Source organism: Amblyomma mixtum, chromosome 3 (assembly GCF_055824585.1).
Source record: "Amblyomma mixtum isolate Tamu chromosome 3, ASM5582458v1, whole genome shotgun sequence".
NCBI lineage: Eukaryota > Metazoa > Arthropoda > Arachnida > Ixodida > Ixodidae > Amblyomma > Amblyomma mixtum.
Genome location: NC_143014.1, coordinates 240,686,997 through 240,704,064, shown reverse-complemented (window position 1 = coordinate 240,704,064; position 17,068 = coordinate 240,686,997). Strand labels below are relative to the sequence as shown.

Here is a 17,068-nt window from a genome sequence, read left to right as displayed (position 1 = left end):
TTTTAGGTTGTTCCGCGCAGCTTTAATGCAGTCAAATAGTACTGATAGTCAGAAATGAAGTCGACTGCCTCCATTTTTTTTTTTTCGAACTGTAGCGCTATGGAAGCATCGAATTCCGCAACAAACCGGGAGCCAGAGGAAACAGTAATCAAGGCGCTTATATTGCGGCAGTGCATTGTGAATTCTTATGGAATGGTTCATGCGTCAGGAAATAACTCTTTCTTTTAGAGGCTAATGATAAGCACTAAACAGTACATCGCACTAGATAGACGCAGCCCGAAGACCCAAGCTCGAAAATAAATGAAACTAGGGCGTATAAACCGGCAGGTTTTCCTTCATCATCGTAAGTTGCTTCGGATGACTGAGACTTTTGTCTTGTATGCACAAATAAAACTGAGCTAAAGGACACATTGTATCGCACTGACGAACCAATCTTTAACAAAAGCATAAATTCAGCGGTGGCAACTGCCTATATAGAATAAAATGAAAGCGCGTAAATAGACGGAATCGCCCGAATAACCAGTCGGTTGAAGCGTCTTAACGGATGCTTGCTGGCATAGCGCTGGCAGTGTTCCATTTCTGCTCTGTTGACCCATTTTGAAAATATTTTGAGAACTTCGCGAACACTGGAACGATGAGAGGTGAGAACTGCTGCATCAGCAGTGGTCGACTGTCGTTTGAAGCCCTCTTCTGCGCCATCTTCCTCAAATGTTCAAATGTTGTGAATCCCCTTTGTTTGCCTGACGCTTCTGATCACTCGATGCGGCTTTATTAAATCCATATCTCTACAGCTGTATCTATTTCGATTGAGTTAAACTATTTTTGAACAGAGCGGTCTTTTTTTTGCTTTCTTCGGATTCTCCTCACACGTGCGGCCCCACAAAAGAAAGTTGAAATTTCTCGCAGCAATATCACGCGGCAATATCAGTATTTAAAACTGTTACTGTACCTGACATTGTTGTTGTTGTTGTAGCCTACGACAGAATGACATTGAATCAATAATGCTGCAGCATTTACATCGGTTTTAGAAGTACAGGAAGGGCAGTTTATTGATATATATTTCGCAGTAGCTCCTGTACGCGGTAGAACGAGAACTTCCGAATGATGCTCGTAACTTTAAGCTGCAGCTGCTCTGAAAACTATTCTGTTGCATACGCCACACATTTACGGCAGCATCTGCGTAATTCATACTGCGTAATAGCTGGCTGCGTAAAAAGCTTCAAGCTTCAAAAAAGCAAGCACTGACAAGACGAGTCTCGCCGCGCTCGTTGTCTCCGATAAACGAAGAGTTGTGCGCACGCCGAAAGCGCGGAAAAATACGTGCCACAAGGGCAGAGAGGCGCATGCAAAAATAATAAACTACCAGCACATTGCAAAGACCAAAGGTTGTTGCCCCGCACGCGGGCAGCTTGACCTTGGGACACTACTGGGAACGCAGACGTTCTTTTAGTCAGCGGAGAAAAGGAAAAGAGGGGAAGCGCGGGGTCCGGCGGAACGAAAGAAAGGCACGAAGCATGGAGGAAGGAAAACCTCCTCTGTAATTCCTCTAAGCAAGCTTTGGAAGCGATGGCTGGCGATGGGTTGTAGTTTCTCCCTTCTCCCTCTTCAGGTCACGTGCCTGTCTATTTGGAGGAAGTGTCTCCTGCGACCCGGTCGAAATAACGCAAGCGTTATTTCCACCCGTGACGTCGCATCCGGTTTAAAAAATGACGCCACGTCCGGCCATTTTTTTTTGTTGTTTTTGTCATGTTTGAGCCGAGCTACAGCCGAGCGAGCCGAGCATTGCTTGCGGTAGAATGGCCGGACGGTGGGAGGTACGCGCGCTCGTTTTGCCCGTGAGCAATTTCTCTGTTCTTCCTGTTTTTTGGTATGTATTGTATGTATTGAGTGATTGCCCGTTATATGGCATTCGGCATTTCATTTTGAACTTCCTTGCGCCCGAATATTTTGTGTTTGCAGATCACCCAGGACTAGCACTGAGCCCGCTTGCTCGGCAGTGGACACAAAGGCCCTAAAGGTGAGACTCGTCTGTTTTATCCTGAGTTCTGCTGAAAAGCTCAGTGCAGTTCGACAGAAGAGAATATGCGCTGAGTAAGTTTTTGTACCTTTTGTCAGCCCGGCCCAACGTAACTTTTGGTCATGTAAAACACGCATGGTTAGCGTGCGCCCGAAAAAAAGGCGGGAAACTTTTGACAGTAGCCCGGTTGAACTAACCGTTTATGCGATGAGTTTTGTGCGCGGTCCGATTTTTTTGTGCCCCCGCTAATAGGAAAGTGTTTAGGTTACTGATTTAATGGTTCATTTTACAGTTGTGTTGCTGTTTATCCATACGAGCCGCTTTCCGAAACAGGGGCACTAATTGCGGCGAGATAAGCGATTACGCTTTGGTGTCTGCAGCGCGTAAACATGTTCTTTTAAATTTATTTTCATTTCAGAAAACGGCACTTGAAAAACCGAAATGCATTTTACTTGTAGGCACGGACCTTCCCGATTCCTGCATCGAGTCCGGCGTTCTCTTGCTGGCGCAGAGGCTGAACAAAATGGGACGATAGAATGCGGAAGCAGCAAAGGCTTTAAGGCGCCACTAGGTGAGCTCTCCACCTCCTGTGAATTTTAAAACTAGTGCTGTGCCACCTGCACTGAGCTTCGGTATTACACGGGGAAGGTGCTTGGACCCACGTAGCTAACTAGCATGGAGCGCATGAGGCAACTGGAAAAGCAAGCTTTCTTTTAAGGCCTCTAAGCTTAAGAGCTTATTACAGGTGATACTGCAAAGAGGCCTTAAGAAGGGGAACATTGTGGACAAAGTGCTTGATGTCCTTTGATATTTTAGAAGCTTGTGAGGTGCATAAAGCTCACAAGGCACTGTTGCAGTGTGTGACAGGGCATTGTGGTTATGATGATTATGTGGCCATTTGCTTTGCACGGGTGAGTGGCAGTTTTTTGCCCTGGCTGTCAAGTAGAAAGAAAAAACAAAGAAAACGTGGGAACATTAACTCTTAATATGGCTTTCACCTGCAGACCCCAGGTGAACAAAGCCTGCCCGTATAGTGAACAAAGCAACTCGGCTGTTATGGATCTAGCAAATTATAATTTTTGAAAGTGGGCCTCCTGCTGTGAAACCGGGAACGTTTGTGCCCCTAGAGACAAGCAGAGGCGAAAAGCCATAGGCGAATGTAGGTAGGACAGGTAGCTGAACAAGGGAGTAGTTCCCATATTTGAAGCACACATGGAAAGACAAGGACGAGGCGTTGTTTATGTTGTTCCTTCTATGTTTGTCTCTTTTTTTTCCCCCACAAGTTAAAAGTCGATATTTGTTGTAGTTTCACTTTTTGAGGCAGCCAAAAGATGGAGCTCAGGGATGACTCACACAGCATTAGTGTTTTCGTTTCGTTCCTACTGTTTTGTGCACTTGCACCTCTTCACCTCAAATGCGGCATTGTCATGATCTTACGTGGCGCTATGCTGATAAAAGATGTGTGCGGCGCACCTATGGGTGTGTGGCATTCAGGTTCAAGCACCAACGTAGGGCTTCCAGTGCAGCAGGAATTATGAGAGGAAAAAAAGCCTCAAGGATGGGGGTGGGCAGTTTAGCTCTTCAGTTTGCTTTTTGTGAAAAATTCTGTGGCAGGAGGTTACATGTCAGCCCACCCCTTATATAATGCTGCCTTCGGCCCGTTGAGGTACAGATAAACTGATAAATAAACAACAAAAAGTAATTTCTGTTCAAACAGTATAATTTGCAGCTTTGGTGGAGGATTTTCTGTGGCCCCTTCAGGGAGTGTTTACCCAGAAATTGTAGTTATTCCTTAATGCCTCTTGGTCCGAAGAACCAAACAGTAATCAATTGACCCCATGCCTCTTGGTGAGGGAATCTGAGAGGTCGAAATAATTTACCATAGCTGTGAACAGTAATGGCTGGGTGTATCGCCGGAGAGAACCGAGGTCATCTACTGGACTGAGGGGTAAGAATTTCGGGTTGGTTAAAGCACAGATGGCTTAACATCATATCGCCAGACCTTGCACTGTTGGCGTGTGTGATTGTTGCGGTGTGTGTGGCTGTTGAGTTGTCAACTTGGGTGTGACAAAAGTTGTAAGCTCAGCCAGAAATGCCTGTGCTGTTTGAGCTCTGGGCAAGAGCTTTGAGCGAGGCCACTGCACTGTGTCCCTGTTGTACATTTGCCTTTTGTGGTGCTCCAACTTCCTCCTTCCCCCACCTTTGCTCGGAATGTCGCCAAGGGACTGAGAGAGAGTGGTGTGATGTAATTAGAGCAGTGGCATGGCCATAAGATCCATCCGCACAGTACCACTTATAGGTTGTTTGCTGGTTTGGCACCGCGGTCAGGATTGAGGTGTACGTTGTTGGGCTAGTTGGTCAATCACGGTAAATACAAGGGGGGGGTACTGCACACAAAAAGACATGGACAAGAACATTGTTGTGTTATCTTCTTGTCCATACTGCGCTTGTTGTGTTATCTTCTTGTCCATGTCTTTTTGTGCACAGTACCCCCCCCCCCCCCCCCCCTCCTTGTATTTACCAGGATTGAGGTGAGTTGTGAGTGGGCCACTGTGGAAAATGACATTAGAGCAGCAGCAAACATGGCACCAATGGTGGAGAGCAAACTTTGATGTCTGTGTTGCCATTGTTGTCAAAGTTATTTGTGAGGCCATCAAGGGCAGCACCTGTTCTGAATGCATCGCATAGCAGTAGATCAGAACTTCACTTTTACACTTGGGTCATGGGCCTCACTGCAGGAGGTGTATCAGTCAGTTCAGATTTCACGTTGAGACGCATCAAATTCAGCAACCTTACTACTCATAAGTACAGTGAAACCTCATTAAAGGTACCCTGCGACGTAGATAAAGCATGGGGTCTTTATTCTTTGTATGCAGAGTAAGGGACATTGTGAGTCCTGAACGCGCAATGAGATCACCGAAATCATAGTAATTAATATTTTAATCTTCGCTAGAAATGCTTGTTTCGAGCCGATGGTGGCGCAACGCGGCGGCCATTTGCGGCAGCGGAAATGAGCTGGCATCCAGATTGGGCGCTGCCTTTCTCATTGGTTGGGCGTCCAGTTTGCATATTGTTCCTTTATACTTGCGAAATGGATCCGAAATGTTATGTCTCTGAGTACTGAAAGCTTTTCGCATGCCACAAAAACTGGAAAGAAGCAAGGAAAGCGAACGAAAACTAACAAGAATAAAGCTAGGGGCGACACTTTCCATTCCGCTTCAAACCTTCGTGGCGGGCAGCGCTGTTCAAAAAACGTTGGCTCAAACCAGAAAGCGCGCGCGTCGAAACCGGCCGTGACGATACCAAGACGGCAGCGAAAAAAAAAAGCCAGTCGACACACCTTGCCCAAAATTGTGAAGAGAAAGGCTTGACAGGAGACGGGAGTCTAGTTTGGGGGGGAGGGGAGCTACTGCTGACAGCCTTCCAGTCCGACTAAAAAAGTAACTTCGGGGAGCTTCCTTTGTTGTTAGTCGCCCCTGCCTTGACTACGGCGTCGCGTACACGTGGGGCAGACGCCGTCAAAATGCGCGGCTGTCTACAGCCCCGGCAAAGCAACAACTGCATGCACGCTTCCGCTGCGTGTGCGCTAGGCGCAGTTCTGATTGGTAGCGCCCAATCTCGGTACTGGGTGAGTGAAATGGGCGAGTGAAATGCGTTTTCGTCTGAGCTTTTCATTTCGAATTTTCAGAGTGGAATAACTTTCGTTTGCATGCTCCGATTTCAATAATTCTTTTTGCTCTGGTCTCTGGAAAGCATGATGAATCTATTTAATGATATTAAGTGGTACGGAGGAAATCATCGCGGTGCCCCTTTAAGGCGTACCTCGTAGCACTGCAGAAAAAACTATGTGCAAAGCGGCAATATGCCCAAACTGAAAGCGGCCTGAATATATCCACTTACCTGGTAAATAATGATTCCTGATCAATTTTTTAAAATGTGCACATGAAACCTTTTAACTGCATAGCTACCGTTCAGCCTCGAATGCGGCTTGAGCAGGGTATGCAATCCGAAGGCAAAATAACCGCTGGTCCTTAAGGGTCCTTAAAGAAGGCTAGCATAGCAGGGGGCAGCAGAAAGGTACGTGGGTGGATGAGATTAAGCAGTTTGCCGGGATACGGCGGCCACAGCTGGCGAAGGACAGGGTTAATTGGAGAGACATGGGGGGAGAGGCCTTTGCCCTGCAGTGGGCGTAGTCAGGCTGATGGGGATGATGACACTGCCATCCTGCTGCAGAACATCTGCAAAGAGCCCTTCACAGGCAGCGTGGCTGTCAATACTGAGAGCTTCGCCCCAATGTGACACACTGCAGCTTATTTCATTTGGGAAGCACGCTATCCATGACAGCGTTGGTAATATGAGAACGCAATGAGAAGGGGCTGGACCACAGCTGCACAGTGGCGCAGATCAGCCGGCAACGCAGCAGTGGTAGGTGCGGCACATGGAGGAAAACTGAAATCTGCTGCAGAGAGGCTGAGTCATGTGACAGCGATAAGCAGTAGCTATAGCAGTGGCACATCTGCATGGCTAGGGTCGTGGCTGCTCGTGCACCAGCACCTGCAAACAGGTTAGTGACGAGCCTCGGGTGTGGTGGGGACAGGCTGGCACCCCCCCTTTCCTTACAATGGGAGGGAAGAGAGTTCTCTTTCCAGATGCGTCAAGCAGCTGCAAGTAGGCTAGGCATGTCAGCAACATGTCTTATTATTAGGGGTGTGCGAATATCAAATTTTTCGAATACGAATCGAATATGAATACTTAGTTCCGAATATCGAATCGAATATCGAATAATCAAGGACAGACGCATTTAATCACTACAAAACATTTATTTGGGCACCCAAGAACATCACAGTTCAGCTATCGATGATGAAATGAACACAAAAGGTGTGTGTGGGTGCACAAAAACTATCAAAGTCTCGAACAAAATTCTTAGAAGAGTGGAAATATCAGAGAAGATGGCTAGTACACAGCATTGATTAAGGCTAGCTTGCCATCAGTACAAAAGCGCGTTGCTGGGATGACGTAAAAGGTTGTCGTGAAGGAAAACCAGCTGCACCACATGGTCTGGCAAAAGTAGTTCCCTTCTAGCTGAAACGACTCCTCCAGCCACAGAAAATGCCCTCTCACTTGGCACTAACCTGGCACGTATTTGCGAGGTACTTCGTGCACAGCTCCGACTATACCAGCTTCGCAGGTATAGCCACAAAAAAGCTCACCAGCGCAGTCAGCTGCGGCATGGCCCTTGGAGGAAGAAAGAAAGAATGGAGGAAGAAAGAAGCTTGAATTAGGAGCTTCGAAAAATTTGATTGCTGGTCTGCACACGATTGTCTCCATGTCCAGGTTTTGCACTATTTCCTAATCCCTGGCACTTTCACTTCATTAAAACTTTTTGTGTGTGTGCTGGCACAAATTTTGGAAAGCTCCTTTTCTAGCGCTTGCATGTTCTTTCCATATTTTCGTTTTTCATGGGGCTGGAGCTTCATGGCACATCCAGTCCATCAACTATTCCTTGGCGTTTTGAGATACTTTGTCTCAATGCATTTGTGTAGTGTGGAGGAGCCGCCGCTGCTCTTAAGATGCTTTGTCTCCTTGCTTTTTTCATGGCCTTCTCCGCAGTGCTCAGGTGCATTTGGGCAAAGTATCGAAAAATGACTAGCTTGGCTGGCATTTCCTCTTGGTCTCTGAATGCACCATGCCGTCAGAATTTGACAAAATTATGGACATGTACACCAGGGAATCGTTCCACAAAGTTATCAAGGATTTATATTGTGAAGAAAAATAGCGTAACACGCATAATTTTTGGGTTTGTTATACGGCACATTACACGAACCAAGAACAGAATAGCAAGGTTCTACTATATTTCTCTGAAGGGCTGTGATGGCTTTACAGGGTGTTTAGCAACCTTGAATCATCAGGGGAATTTTCTTTACCTGGAAAAATGAGTGAATTGTGAGGGATACGGTCAAGAAAGTGGCCAAGTTGGAAAAAAGGACTGACTGAAATTAACGCAGTGGTGTGCCACAAGTTTCAACGGTACTGCGAGTGCCCAGCACACGGTCTGTTCACATTTTGCTTCTAACATGTATGAGGCATGGCAGCCTGTCTGTTTTGGGTGTCTTTTTTTTGTCGTCCATGATGTGAGCATTGTATATACTGGTTCATTCTGTACAGGTTCCCGGACTCGACAGTTAATTTGGGCTAGTGCATATGGATAGACATAGCTGCATTCAAAAGTATTTTCTGTGGAATAAGCCGTAGTCATAGCAATGTAAAGAATTCATGCACTTTCAGTGTACTCATGCGAGGAGCCACGCCACCCTAGCGTGGCATCAAAATCAAACTGAAAATCTTGCTCTCAGGCCTCGTCAATCTTGTAGGCCATTGCAGAAACAAACAGGCTAGTTTCTCTGTGGTTCGAGCTGTGATAAGGTCATAGGAAGCTGATATTTTTTATGGAAATCTCTTGGTGCTTCTCCCATGGCATTGCTGCTGTCGAAAGGGATGCCAGTGTGAGCATAGGGCGCCTTCATTGGAAAGGCAGGAAACGGCAGTACTTTTCACTGATAGAAAAACCATCCTTTGAAAGCCTGAAATAATCTCTGGCAGTACAATGAGCAGTTTATGAATCCCCTGAAAGCATGCGGAGTGTTTTGTTTAGATAATTTTCCAGCATTTTCTCAAAGTGGTGCTCTTTGTTTCTTCTGTAAAAGCACATATGACCACCACTCTTATGAACCATTAAAAGAGAGCAGGAACTTGTGAGCATAATTTTAAGAAACTTCCAAATCTAAGAGCCCAGATCACTGAGGCACTTTTCGTCTGGTGAGAAGGAAAACAGCTGCCGAAATTGCTGCACAGATTTTGAATTGAAATGTGCCAGCATTTGTGGGCCCGTTATGGCTAGGGATTCCAGTGTGGTTAAACCCATACACAAGAGTTAAGCGGGCCATGTCCCGTCAAGAATGATGCATCCGGGACAGCATTCCACGGTTGGAGCTGTCCCTAGGTGTCACGAGGCAGCGTGGAAGACAGTCTAGTTAAAGCTCTCACTCACGTTGTAGCTTAAGCTGCTGTTCATTGATTTTTTGTGTAATCTTTTGTTTCTCAGCAGTGTGCCACATCACGTCATACGCCTTTTCAGTGCGAACTGTGGCAAGAGGAGCATCTCCACTTGAGCTTACAAATTCAGGCTGTCATGTTTTTCCCTGCTCACAGTTATGCTTCAGGCAAATTGTACCATTCTGCATGATTTCCCCTCATTCATTGAAATGCTCGGTAAGCATTAGGATTTAGGATGTGAGAAATTATGAGAAGTAAAATATTGGTGTGGAATAGTCAGTTTTATTGCTGCATTTTGAGGAAACATGTTTGTATTGTAATTTTAACTATCTGTATTGATATCTGAACTACTCTAGAATATTCAGTTGTATTTGCTGTGAATTTTATTACTATTGTCTGCTTCAAAATGAAAACTGATGTTGACACGCACTTCGTAGAGAACATCAAATGCTGGGAAGAGTAAAGGAAAGGGTAGCCACCTATAATAAAGAGATGGACTTCGTAAAAGGAGCTTTCTCAAACAGGGGAAGCAAATCTCTTGCAATGCAGCTTTTGCGGCTTCATTAATTTTTTTCTGTGAATTGATCATGTATACTGTCCATTATTATCGCCACTATGTTTCTCGCTTCGGCCGTCGGGAATTCAAAATTAGTAGCTTGCTGGACGCCCAGTTTTAATTTTCTTTGTTGAATGCTTCAGCTCGCCTAGATAGCATATTTAACTCGGGAATGCATTTAACGGCTACATTTTAGTCTTTTTGTCTGCAGATTTTTGTTATTCTGTCCACACCGCAAGGAAACTCGACTATGTAAAGCACGCAAAAAGATATTTGTTTGAGTGGGATTAGATTCTTATTTTATGTGCAATGTGGATAGCAGCAATGCACTGCACTGTGAGCATTTCATCGAATGCAAGCAGATGCTGCTTTCAGTTGGCATCTAGATCACAAAGGCTTATCCAAGCTGCAACGGGAACAGCAACATTGCTGAGAACTAGCTCTAATTTCATATGCAGCAAAGCACAAGGAAAGCAAATATTTATTTTAAAAATACATTGTACAAAACAAATTTTATCTGCTTATGAATTCACAATATACTCGTGAGATCACCAAAAAGACTCCCAGAAATTGTTGCACCCTTTTATCCTTTTGGAATGGGCTGAGTGTTCCAAAGCTAAATACAACGCTGAAATCGCCTATTCCGACTTGAGATCGTCCCAAGTGAGCTGCTTGGTTTCAGAACTCGACGTTGCCCCTCACCCGCTTGGCTTTGCTAAGCATGTCATAGTACCGGCCGGCAATTCAAAATGCCCTGCTATGCACAGCATGTGTACGAGAGCAGACGACGCCGCAGTCCCTTTGTCTACTTTTGGGGCCCGCGTGACCAGGGTTGCTGCTCTTCCTTGGGAGTGACGTCATAACACACCCCGGCGCTCAGAAAGCGAAACCGCTCAGTATAAGTAACACGGTAATAAATTATTTATAGTGCATATATGAATCGTGCAGCATGTGTCATGTATATGTGCCCTGGGGCAATGCAATATTTGAAACAAAGACGCCAACCAAAAATTTGGTGTGTGTCCCCCCCCCCCCCATTTTAAGGTTTTGGGTTTAGCATATGGAGCTTTTGACCTCCTGTGTGCCAGCGTCGGAAGCCGCAAAAGGAAATGCGGCAGTGTTGTGGACTGGCGAAGCTTAACTGCCAAGATTTGAAACCTGATAATTTGATTCTCTTAATTAGTACTGGTCTGACCCAGTGAAACCCTTTTGTTGTTTGTCTTGACTATTTTCATTCTCTCTTGAGCTTTGTGCACACTTCTTTTTGTGTGTGGTTCTTCCAGCACATCTTCAACAATGTTGCTTTTATCCTTTTTTAAAGATCTTTCAAATGTCCATGCACAAGGCCACTAAGGAGTGTGTAGGCTGTTGCGATAGTCTGTTGGCAGATGTTTAACAGTACCTTTTGCTGGGCTAGTTGGTGTGACATTGTGTTCAGGAAATTAAAAACAGCGCTAAATTGTACACAAACCACACAGAAAGACAGCAGCGCCCGTCCTGTCCATCTTTCTGTGTGGTTTGTGTAGAATTTAGCGCTCTTTTTACTTTCCTGAACACAATTGGGAGATGTCCTTATCTTTTTCTCTCTTGCATGCATTCCATTTTTTTTGTGCATTTGTTTGTGGGTTTCTCTTAGTGGTTAATTAGTTGCATTTTACTTTTCTGAGCTTGCCCACTTTTGTTTTCTCTTTTCATGGCATCCAACCCTGCATATGGCTGACACTAGGGGAGGGACTGCAGCAACTGACCTTGCATGACGCAGCATTCTCTGGTCCAAGGCACCTATTCATCGTTCCAGGCTACTGGCTCAAGAACGTGCTCACAAGTCTGCACCTTGGCCTACAAGCAGAATGACAATATACCCATTGCTGCCAGAACTGCTGTGCCAAATAAAGTATTCCTACCAACATGCCTTGTCAGTGATTAATGAAGCATATGAATAGATTACTAACAACTTGGCTGGCCCTATAGAAAAATCATGTTTCAAAACAGTCGGTTGAGACCATACCCAGCCTCCACATTGTTTCCTCTGCAGAGCCGCATATTGCCTTTCTGTTTATGCCCCTGCAGCAGAAAATGCTGCACAAAGTTAATGAGGAAAAGAAATTTCACTGACAAGCTGCTCTGAGACTACTGCTAGAAGGGTACTGAAGCCCAGTGAAAATGTAGATCAGGTAATGAATATTCGTGGGCGCTGCACATGTACTTTCAATGCATAGGAGGGACCATCCCTTGATGTGGGATGCTTCTGCCTATACCACCACCTCATACAGCACTGACAGTGCTAGGAAATAGTGCTGAATATTGTAATCTGGGTGCTTTTAACTGAGTGGTCTTTGTAGGTATTTCAAAAAGGCTAGGCAACCATCCTAGCACTACTGGGGTTCCAACCCACTGCAAATGAGGCAGATTCTGTAGCGCTTGGCTCTCGCTGGCAGTTAGTGAAATTGGTATCTCCCGAAACTGCACTCTGAAAGAGCATAAAGAAAACTCTTCCACGGTAATTCATGCCATGCAACACGACCTGGAAAAGATCACATGGCTAGTTCATCCATTGTTTTCAGGTTCAAGACATCTGCCAATTTCAATACGGTAGCTTCAGTCTGTTGCAAACTACATTTCTCTTGAAGACACTTTTTGAGCAGGAATTGGGTTTCGCCCAGTTTTCATGATGATGCTTTGGGTGCACAAACTGGGTAATGTTGGTCTTTACCTGTTAACAAAGGGCCCTAAATGATTAAAACGATATTTGGCAAATTCGATTTACAGTCTTCTCTTACCATTTCTGACCTATCTTTCCTCAAACAGAACAGTGCCTTATTGAATTTGCATCACTTGTTAATGTCAGATTTAATTTTTTTCTTGCTCTAACCTTGCTTAGCTGCTAAGGGCCATTATTGCCCGAGAGGTATGTAGGGTGTGTGCTGTACACACACAAAAATCGCTTCATTCAAATCTGCGCTATTTACAGAAAGGTACTTCGGTCCCGTCAAAATCTCGTATTTCAGTGCGACAAAACTGCCGGTAGTACACGCTTATTCAACGGCCGTACAGCTTACCTGTCCTGACCGATGATGAAGCATGGCAATGCAGCGTGCTGCACGTGGCCATCGTGCTTTCGACAGCCCCCGGACCGACAGTCTATGAAGGGTCATTACATGCACTATGCACGCGTTGCTTGGTGTGGGTTGTGGTCTTTGCGGCTGCTTCACTATAGTTCTTTTTTTTTTTCCTGTGCTCCTGTCACGACGTGGGGCCAGTTTATTTTAGAACATGCGAAGCCGATCGAGTGGCATCTATGAGGCGCCGCTAATGCTGCCAGTGCTGATGAACGGTCGCATAAGAATGACAAGACCAGTGAATGCATTAAACCCTCTGGTCGGGCTCTCTTTATTCCGAACTCTATTTTCGGTCCCCTTACCTTTAATTTCAAAACGGCATGATTTGAACAAATTTTCAGTCCCTTAACAGTTTGAAGTATTGAGACTTCGAGATATGCCCGACCATTGGCGCGTGGCGTTGCAACGATATATATCCTTTTCATGGCGCGCGCACAATTTGGCTCTAAACGTGATCGTCCTTGCCTTCATCTTCAAAAGTCTTGGCGCAAATCTCAAAAGTTTACTCGCAACAAACATAAATATAAGACTGCTCAAAGAGAGCAGCACGCGGCTACAAAACCACCGTGCCGCACACACGTGTCCACTCTTGGCACCCTCAGTTCGAATAGAATTTGACCAAAAGTTTGAGCTAAGAAAGCGAGCACGAAACAACGAGAGTTCTCCGTGAGTGCGTGTGTTTGGGGAAGGGTCGTGCTCAATAGGTTTTGCCACTAAAAGCACTGATCGTGGTGCTTGCGTGCGGTACAGCGAAACGGTGATATCGATACGAGATGGAAGTACGCGTTATATGTTGTTCCGCAGCTGGCGCTTCTATAGTCCTCACAATGAAAAGTGGAAGGATTGATTTTTTTTTCCTGCAAAACAAACCTCGAGTAGAACCCCGCTGTTACGTTCGCGGTTGCTGCGTTTTACCAGTGCTACGTTTTCATGAGCCAGTCCAGCTGCCATAGATCGAAACCCATGTATACGTAATTGAAACTCGATCGCCTGTATCTGTTACATAATGCAATTATTGCATTATTTCCGCATCGCATGCCGCGGAAGTCGCCTCGCGGTGATAGCTTACACCGTTCCGGCATTTGTTCAATGCGTGTGCAATGTCAGTGCCGGGTAGAAAAAGCGAAACTATACACTATATATCGGCCCTTGTCCGCCGCTGTGTTAGGCGACTTCTGGCGGGAAGCCCCCACGACAAAGTGAGCGCGCTTACTGAATAGGTGATTTTTGGTGCGGCTGTTGGCACAGTTACATCGCCGCTGTGATGCCAGCGCGAACGACCCTAACGCGCGAAAACGAAACTATGCCGCGGCAGACGGCACACGAGATGCAGTTGCGCGCGTTGGCTCCGACGGTTTTGTTTCTGCCATCCGCTTTATTCTTGTCACCCGCACCTTAAGATACACAATTTCGAGATTCCAATAGGCGATGATCCTATGGGATTAATGTGGCCACCGCGAAAAAGCGAAGAGGAGCGCGCGTACCGCACCTTCGCACGCTCTAGGCATGCTCCCTCTTAGCTGCTAAAACCCTTCCACAGACAGCTGCTCAGAAGCGGAATCGAAATTTGAGCTATATATATATAGTTGGCATAGCATCATGGAAAAAATGGCACACTCATCACTTGTGTTGTTTGGTCTTCTTTGCTCATGCAGAACGATCCTGAGAACCACACAGCCTTGCTAATTCCAGAAAAGGATGTGACGCACACGTCATAATAATAAAAAAAACTGCAGGCAACAGTGCATAATTTTTTTTCACGCTAAACATTCATCTGTTACCTGGCTGTTACTTTTTTTTTTTTGCGGTCCTATGAAAAACTCTGCAGCAATGTGTTTTATTGCATTTGATGCTCTGGTGCATTTAACAACTATATGTGGACACTTGAGTGCACTCTCAACTCTCGCCTTAGGTCGTACACACATATGTGTAGCCCAAAAAAATTTAACTTCATATTGTCTCTCCCAGATGCACACAAATCACATACATCACCACCTGGACAACATGACCACAGATTTCATGCATATTCAAGAATGCTGATTCCATGGCTGCAGTTGAGGTTTTCGGCCAGAAGCATGGGTAACGGGGCGAGCTGGCACAGGTTGATTGCTTGCAACAGAGAAGTAATCACTAGCGAAATGCGTCGTAGTATGTGCACCGACATTTGCAGCTGAACTGGTTTTTACTGAAATGTGAAATGTGTAGTAGTCACTGAAGTAGAAAATAACTCAAGCGTGTACTGCAAAAACAAAAAAATAAAATAAAATTGATTCAGCAGGTGACTGTGAGAGTTTTCAATTGCAACGTATATATGCCAATCCTAATTTATCTTCGAGAAAGTACTCTACAAGCTATAATAAGTTCAAAATTGATGGCCTACGGATTGTTTCACTGAAGATGTGGCAATTTTTTAAATAGATTAAATACAGCTCAGATGTTTATTTAACCCGCAGGCTTGTAAATTAATATAACATATTTAACTTTTTACCAGTTGCAGTAATGCACCTTATTTATTGAGAGGTTGATTATAGCTGGCCGTAATATCCGCATCAGTTTTTAGATTTTTCAAATTGTGATTCTCATCGCGGCTGCAGCGCACTGAGTTTGGGGTGCCCAAATGGGCGAAACTGTACGGGTCAGGAGCACTCGCATCCACGCCTACAAGTCCATACCCAGCTCTTTCCTCGAGCAGTTCCCACTGCGGTAACTAAAGTGTATACTACACACTTTATTCCCTGCTACTGTTTTTCAAGCTCAGCCAGTGTAAAAGCAGATCCCTTTAAGAGCTGTTCCTTATAAAAGAACTAATCCCAGCTAGGACATATCTTCCACAGAAAGATTACAGCAGAAGCCTTAACACAGCTGAAATACCTGCAGGCTTTTGACAGGTATCAACTGAATATGTAGACAGTTTAGTCTCACAAATCCCAACTGACCCCTGCTGAGATCACACACAACCCTGTGGTTTCCGTAGCTGGTGACCACTCGAAATCTCCCATGCTTGTGAAGTTGACCTGCTATTGGTCCAGGACAAACATTTGGCTTTTATTATGTCATTAACTGGAACTATTTGCAATGATGTTTCAGGCACACCTCAGTTTTGATTACACAGTTTCACTTGGTTCCAGCTTGAACAGTGAAGCTGCTTTGCAAGAGAAGGTGTGGCATCATATATTAGCAAACAGCTATGATTCTTAATTTGAAACTGTGGTCAACAGATTTCTGCTTGAGACTGAGTGATATTAGTTCATATCAGCTGCTACTATGCCAAATTCTCAGTTTAGGATGTTTCCCTTGCACGTATGTAAATCCAGATGGCAATTTCCCAGTGAAAGCAAATTATATTCACCTGAACTATAGCTTATCTACTGCCTTCATGACTGTAGAAAAAAAGGTTTAAAGCTCCTTCAAGTAAGTGCAATATTAGTACAAGACCCACTTAATTTTCATTGAAAGGTATGATGGCATTTTCATCAAGCAGAGAGAGACAGTGGGGATTTAGAACTGCAATGTGAGACATGGGTCATATGGTTACTTGGTCATCACAAAGCTCAACTTTTCTTATTAAATAGAAGTAGAAATAATTTGCTTATTGTTAAGATGTCAGGTTGAAAGCTCTTGACTTTAGTTGTTATCAAAGCTGCTGAGCGAGAAAATTGTGTAAAGCACGCATTTTACCCCATTAAAGATGAAGCATGGAAGAACATACCATCAGATGAACCTGTGCTCACTGAAAAAATAATGCAGACAGTACAATAAGAGCCAACAGCCCCTGTGAAATAATTTAAAGGCCCAGATTGCAGTATAAATCAATCATAAATCAATATGTTCAGAATAATGTTTGCAAAGTTTCAAATCAGGTCATTTACTGAGCAGAACAAATAAAATGTACTGCACTCGTTCTGTTCACACATTTTTGAAAAGACCTCTTTGCTGTTTTTCTTCCATTCACACAATATTAAGATTACAAACAGCCTGACAATTGTAGATACATAAGGGCAAACTGTGCAATTACTCCTACCGGAAGCAAAAGAATCAAAACAACCAAAAGCTACACGAAACAACTATTACAGGCACAACAAATACAGATTATTTTTTTTTCTTTTTGAAATGTTACAGTCATGCTGATCCTAGTGTATCAATAATGAGAATGTGATTTTGCAAGAAGTGTGCTTAAATATTTTCAGCCTCACCTGTTCTTTCCCAAGATGCCATCTCGGAAAAGCACTTTCATTTAACTTGCACGCACACACACCTTTTTCACTGCCAGAAGACTGCGCGTGGTAATGCAGCAAAACACTGAAGAATAATACAGCAGCTTCA

General features: G+C 44.6%; 1 protein-coding gene and 1 long non-coding RNA gene across 10 annotated transcripts in view; one reads left to right on the top strand and one right to left on the bottom strand.

Annotated features, from left to right (window-relative positions):
* LOC149354150 (uncharacterized) overlaps positions 1-17,068 on the bottom strand; it is a 110,420-nt gene that overhangs the window by 58,946 nt on the left and 34,406 nt on the right. The gene's annotated exons all lie outside the window — the stretch shown is intronic.
* Positions 1,625-11,535, top strand: LOC149354152 (uncharacterized). 8 transcript variants are annotated; one of them, XR_016291186.1, is made up of 4 exons: positions 1,625-1,835; positions 1,960-2,017; positions 2,436-2,588; positions 11,353-11,535. It is a non-coding gene; the product is annotated as an uncharacterized LOC149354152 (long non-coding RNA). The 8 variants fall into 8 exon arrangements; XR_016291185.1 differs by lacking the exon at positions 11,353-11,535 and adding an exon at positions 4,549-7,195 and having other exon boundaries at positions 1,629-1,835; positions 2,436-4,352; XR_016291188.1 differs by having other exon boundaries at positions 1,732-1,835; positions 2,476-2,588.